The sequence below is a fragment of the Arachis hypogaea genome, chromosome 20, assembly GCF_003086295.3.
Source record: "Arachis hypogaea cultivar Tifrunner chromosome 20, arahy.Tifrunner.gnm2.J5K5, whole genome shotgun sequence".
NCBI classification, from domain to species: domain Eukaryota; kingdom Viridiplantae; phylum Streptophyta; class Magnoliopsida; order Fabales; family Fabaceae; genus Arachis; species Arachis hypogaea.
This window is the reverse complement of record NC_092055.1, coordinates 78356712-78363382: the sequence shown is the minus strand read 5'-3', so window position 1 is coordinate 78363382 and position 6671 is coordinate 78356712. Positions and strand designations below refer to the sequence as shown.

The 6671-nt window shown below is 42.2% G+C and overlaps 1 non-coding gene across 1 annotated transcript; it reads right to left on the bottom strand.

Annotated features, from left to right (window-relative positions):
* Nucleotides 1-359: 359 nt before the first annotated feature.
* LOC112788681 (small nucleolar RNA R71) lies at nt 360-463 on the bottom strand. Its single transcript, XR_003196037.1, has one exon. It is a non-coding gene; the product is annotated as a small nucleolar RNA R71 (small nucleolar RNA).
* Between the last annotated feature and the right edge of the window lie 6208 nt (nt 464-6671).

Here is a 6671-nt window from a genome sequence, read left to right as displayed (position 1 = left end):
TGGGCTCTTACATCAATCCAAACCCAGGCAATTGTGGAAGTAGCATCCAAAAGCCAACAATCCATGCCAACAACTTTGAACTTAAACCACAGCTCATCACCCTTGTTCAGAACAACTGTTCATTTGGAGGAGGTGTTCAAGAAGACCCCAATCAACATTTGACCACCTTCCTGAGAATATGTGACACAGTGAAGTCTAATGGTGTTCATCCTGACATCTATAGACTGCTCTTATTTCCATTCTCACTCAAGGACAAGGCAGCCAAGTGGCTGGAATCTTTCCCAAGGGAAAGCTTGACAACTTGGGAAGATATGGTGAACAAATTCTTAGCAAGATTTTACCCTCCTCAAAGAATCAATAGGCTGAGAGCTGAGGTCCAAACTTTCAGGCAACAAGATGGTGAAACTTTGTATGAAGCATGGGAGAGATTTAAGGACCTCACAAGGAGGTGTCCACCTGACATGTTCAACGAATGGGTGCAGCTGCACATTTTCTATGAAGGGCTCTCTTATGAGTCAAAGAAGGCCGTAGACCATTCATCCGAAGGATCCTTGAACAAGAAGAAAATCATTGAGGGGGCTATAGATGTTATTGAAACAGTAGCAGAGAACGATTACTTCTATGCTTCCGAAAGAGGGAACACAAGAGGAGTAATGGAGCTAAACAATGTAGATGCTCTGTTGGCCCAAAACAAGCTCATTACCCAGCAGCTGGCTGACCTCACCAAGAAGATGGAGAGGAACCAAGTAGCAGCAATCTCCACTTCATCAACAACCCAAGAAGGAGTGAATGAAGAAGCAGAGGGTAGTCAGGAGCAAGCCAACTACATTGGGAATTCACCAAGGCAAAACTATGATCCATACTCCAAGACCTACAACCCTGGATGGAGAAACCACCCAAACTTTGGGTGGGGAAGTCAGCAAGATCAAAACCAAGACCAGAGACGTTACAACTCCAACAACAATGCAGCTCACCAACAATTCACACAAAGGACATCTCAACACCCCCACAACAACACTTATCCACACGCCTATCAAAACCAAAATAGCACATCTGCTCCGAATCACCCATCAATTGTTGACAAGCTCTCTAAGATTGAAACCTTACTTGAAGAAATATGCCAAGAGATTCAAGAAAATAAGGTGTTCAAAGAGGAGGTGCGAGCCAATATTAAGAACCAGGGAGAGACCATTAGGAAGCTGGAATTCCAGGTGGGATGTTTAGCTGAGAAGATTCCCAAACCTACTGATAGCTTCCCAAGTGACACGGAGAAAAACCCCAAAGGATAAGCAAAGAAAGTAAGATCGGAAGATTGCAAAATGGTCACTACAAGTGATCAAGAGACTGAAGACAAGCATGGCAAACCTTTCGAACAACCTGATGACAACTCAACGAAAGAGGAGGATAGAGATCACCAAGAACCAGAAATCTCACAACAAGAGCTGCTGAAGCTCTATGCACCCTTCCCTCAACTGCTCAATGGTGCTGTGGGAAAGAGAATATACTCAAGGTTCCTAGACTTGTTTGCATCTCTGCATGTAAACATACCATTCATCAAGGTAATTCAACAAATGCCTGCATTCATCAAGTATATGAAGGAACTTCTTCCCAGGAAAAGCTCACTCAAAGGAGGCCAGAGTATAGTGATGAACAAGGAATGTAGTGCCCTTATTCAACCTGAGTTGCCTACAAAAAGAAGAGACCCAGGGAGTTTTCACATCCCTTGTGCCATAGGTGAAACTATGTTCGATAGAGCACTATGTGATTTGGGGGCAGCATCAACTTACTGCCCTTATCCCTCGTGAAGAGGCTGCAGATAAATGAGATAATGCCCACAGATGTAATCATCAGACTGGCTGACAAAACTCAAAAGCAAGCAATAGGAGTGGTGGAAAATGTGTTGCTAAAGGTTGGGAAATACTTTCTCCCAACAGACTTTGTCATCTTGGACATGGAAGAGAATCACACTCACCCAATCATATTGGGAAGACCATTCCTAGCTACGGCCAGAGCACTTATCGATGTAGAGAAAGGGGAGCTAATATTGAGAATCCATGATGAACGACTCAGCTTCAATGTTTTCAAACTCTCACAAGAAACAGATCAAGAGGACAAAGAACTAAGCACAAATGATAATGAGACACTGAAAGAGGAGACAAGCACTGAAGCACAGCCAGTTCATTCTGAGATCCCCTTAATTGATAAACAAGGAAAACAGCAATTGCCACAGCTCAAGGAAAAGTTGGAGGAACCTAAACCTCTAGAGGCAGGTGAAGACAGCATCGCAACTCCTTTAGAAAAAGAGGTCACCAAGGGGAAAGCAACCTCAAAAGAAACAAAGAAGAAGGTACCAAGGAGGTGGAGGAACAAGAAGATCCCTACGGAAGACTTCTCTCCAGGGGATAGAGTTGTCTCAGCTTACTTCCCAGATATTCCCCCTAATCTCCCCACTGTACCATCTCAGTTACCTAAGGTCTTCACTATCAACAGAGTTCTTTCCCTGGAACATGTGGAGATCATTGATCCAACCAATGGATATAAGTCCACAGCAAGAGGGGAGGACTTTAAGCACTACCAACCACCCTGATGAAGGAAAAACGTTAAGCTAGTGACGCTAAAGAAGCGCTTCATGGGAGGCAACCCATGTTTTATATGTTTTTAAAATAGTGAATAAATCAATGTTTATGAATTTCAACCCAAACTTGACAAACACTTGGTGAAATCTTTATCATGCAGTATATAGTGAAGAACAAGTTTGGTGTTCAAAGCAGAACTCTTGGAGCTTTGAACAAAACTTTTCATCACAGTGCTCCAAACTAAGTTTGGTGTCACCCCAAGGTGCCATCAATCTGCCTCGAAGGATACACAAGTAGTTGGCTAGTTGAAATTCATAAATATACAAACTCTTTTTCTTCTCTTTATTATTCTAGCCGTAGAGTTGATTTTTATGATATTAATTTCCTTATTTTAAATCTTTATAGGAAAAAGGAAAAGGGGAGTGATTGGACAGTTAAACAAAGAAAGTTCGGACACCACAAAAGGAGGGACTACACACTTGTTCCGAAAAGGGAATGCATTGGAAAATGTTGCCATGCAACATTGGAAAAATGGGACCCCTAAAAGACCGAGCAATCTCATTCATAAAGTGATGATCCTTGTCTTTTATCCATGCATCACCCCAACCGTCCATCAAGTAACCACCCCATCAATCCACACCCTCCATTCTCTCACAACTTCTCTATATAAACGACCCTTGTTCCGTACCCACCTTCATTGTCATTACCCATTCTTCACCACTTTCCATTTCGGTACAAGACACTCCCTACCCCATTAAAAACCTTTTTCCCACCTCACTCTCTTCATTGCAATAAAACCCTAAACAACCAAAAATCTTCACAACTTTGCCACCTTCACATATTAACTATCATTCATGGCGTCTTCGGGCTCTAAAAGAAGGAAGGGAAAGGAACCCATGGAAGAACACCCATATAATGAAAAGAGATTTAGAAGCTTGCATCATACATTGCAATACGGGTGGATGGTTGATAAGGAAATCATTTATGAGCTGGGATTTCAAGTTAAAAAGACTGAGTGCCCCGAAATCACAGAGAAGATAGAAAGGAGAAGATGGGAGTTCCTCACTGACCCGGTCATTAAGGTGAATGCAAACCTCATAAGAGAATTTTATGTAAATGTGGTTCGATATGATAAGAAGGATGAGTCCTATACAAGCTTTGTGAGAGGAAAGATGGTGGACTTTGGTCCCATGAGTGTCATGAGGGCATTGAAGCTACGGTCTATACAGTTTGAAGAAGAAAGCTATCACTCAAGATTGGACAACGCCAATTATGACCAGATTCTGCAAGATATTTGTGTACCAGGAGCTGACTGGGAAAGGGGTGCGGGAAATAAACCAAAGTTCATCAAGAGAACAGATCTCACTCCTGAAGGCAAGGGGTGGTTTGAGCTAGTGAGAAGGTCTATTCTCCCAGCTGTAAACAACTCGGAGGTGAATGTCAAGAGAGCCACAATGGTGCACTGTATACTGAAGGGAGGAGAAATCAAGGTTCATGAACTCATAGCTAAAGGTATTAGAAAGATGGCAGAGAAAAGTGACTCAAGAGGAACGTTAGGTTACCCCAGCACTATTTACCGAATATGCAAGAAAGCTGGGGTGGTTTTTGAAGATGAGAACCCCATGTGGATAAAGGAAGGCATCCCAATAGCTGTACGAAGGATGAATGCTGCAGCATCCCCTTTGCCTCAGCGGAAGCAAAGGAAGAGGACAGCCCCTCAAGTAGTGGAAGGACAAGTCTTAGAGGGTCAAGCACAACAGACCTTGGACATGCACCAATTGCAGGAAGCCATTGATGGCTTGTCTAGACAATATTTGGAAAGCCAAGGAGCACAGAAAGAGCTTCAACTACAGATGATGGGGCATCAAGAGGAAGCACTCTCAAGATGGATGACTCAGCAAGGTGAGTGGCAAAGGCAAATGATGGAACAGCAACTAAGTCAAGGACAACAATGGGGAGAAACATTCAACAGGATGGAACAAAGGCAAAACGAGCAATAAGAATCCATCCAGAGGCTAATCAACATCCAAGCACATCAAGGGGCACACATACATGAGATGCATCGAAGACAAATAGAACAGGCAGAACTATTGGACGAACAAAGGGCATTCGCAGAAGGAGTTTACATGAGCGAAATAGGACATCACATAAACACTCAAGCCAGGCTCGGCTACTTAGTGAGACAGCTGCCAATATTACATCCAGGAATAGCCAGGTATGAAGAAATGAAGGATGAATTAGCACGAGAGGAACGACAAAGGGTGGAAGAGAGTCATGAGTCAGTGAGGAAGGCACTTGAGGATTGGAAGCAAGCAAGATTGGCACGGATGCGAGGAAATGCAAGAGGAAACAAGGAGGACAAGCAAGGAAAAGAGCATGGACATCCACAACAGTAAAAGGTGGTGGAGTTCCTTCTTTATTCCACCTTTCTCTATGTTTTAAATAAGGAAGATCTTGTATGAAATAGAACTTGCTTCCATGTTATGTTTAAACCTTTTTCAATTCTGTCTTTTAAGTCTTTGGTATTGAAGAAGGTCTCTGTGTGCTAGTCTTTATGTCACTGCATCCTTACTTTACTTACTTGTATGCTCGTTCCTTTTGAATCAAATGAAGAGAGAATGTTTATGTTTCAAAAGACTAGAGTAGAGTTCATACTATGGAGTACATTCATGAGTTTGTGGTATGATCATAAGTTAGCTAAGTTGGTTCAACCATAAGGTGGGATGACAACTATCTGGCCTGAATACTTTGCTTTGAATATACTCATGAGACTAAGTATATGACAAGATCCTAAGAAGAGAAAGAGAAAAGAATAATGAAAGTGGAAAAACAAAAGAAAAAGAGCAAGCAATAAGGCTAGGCAACAATGGTTTTGATCTTAAGATATGTGTCTATGGTGTTCCTGTGTGAGGGATCTACTTGGATGAATAAGCTCTTAGGGGTGCTTTATCACTTGGTAACTTGGGTTAACTAACCCGGGATTATCAGCTGAAAGTCCATTATCAAGAGTAACCCTCACCACAGAGCATTTAGTAACCCAAAGAGGTCCTGGACACCAAGGCTCAAGAAGGAAAATAAATGAACTATATGCCTGTGGTGTGTATGTATGGGGGAGAGACTTGAGGGAGTAAGTCCTTAGGGGTGCCTCAACACCTGGCACCTTGAACCAACTGGTTCGGGAGTGTTGGCTGAAAGCTTATCTTAAAAAGTTGCCCCCTTACAGAGCACTTAGCCTAAGAACACCAATAAGCTCTGAAATGACAATAAAGGGATCAATGAATAAAAGTCTCATGGGATGTAAGCAAGGTGAGTGTTTTAGGACATGATAAAGGTCTGAAAGCCAGTAAAGGAATGAACCTAAGTTGCTATGCATGAATCCACCATAAAATCAGTGATATGACTTCCACAAGAATGACTCATTGCTCTTGGCATTCTATTCATCATTCTCTTGTTCCAGTACTTGCTTAGGGACAAGCAAGCTTTAAGTTTGGTGTTGTGATGCCAGGACATCTTGGCCAGTTTCACTGACCTTTTCTTTACTGTTTTTAGGATAGTTTCATGCATTCCCTTCAGAAATAAGCTAGTTTTGGGTAGATATTCACTTACACCTTGATTCAAGCATACATTGTGCATTTTACATTATTTCATGAGGATTTTGCATGAGTTTAGTGACAAATTGTATGTTGCATTACCCATGACATGGACTAGAACTTTGATGCACTCTATTGCTTGATTTCAGGACCAAAGGAAGCAAGGAATGGGAGGTAACTTGCAAAGTTAATGAGAAAAGTGATTGCCAATAACGCTCTCAAAGCCATCATTGACCACGTTAAGAGTCACGTTAACTAAGTTATCCAGAACTCTAACGTGGAGAGGGGAAGTTGAGCCAACGTTAGTGACACTTAACATTGTCACTAACGTTGGCAAATGCTCATAAGTGGCCACGTTAGAGTTCACGTTAACTTAGTTAACGTAGCCTCTAACGTTAGAAGGGGGGAGAAACGCCAACGTTAGTGACATTCAACATTGTCACTAACGTTGGCCTAAGGAGAAATATACCACGTTAACTTGGTTAACGTGGGAGCTAACGTAAGA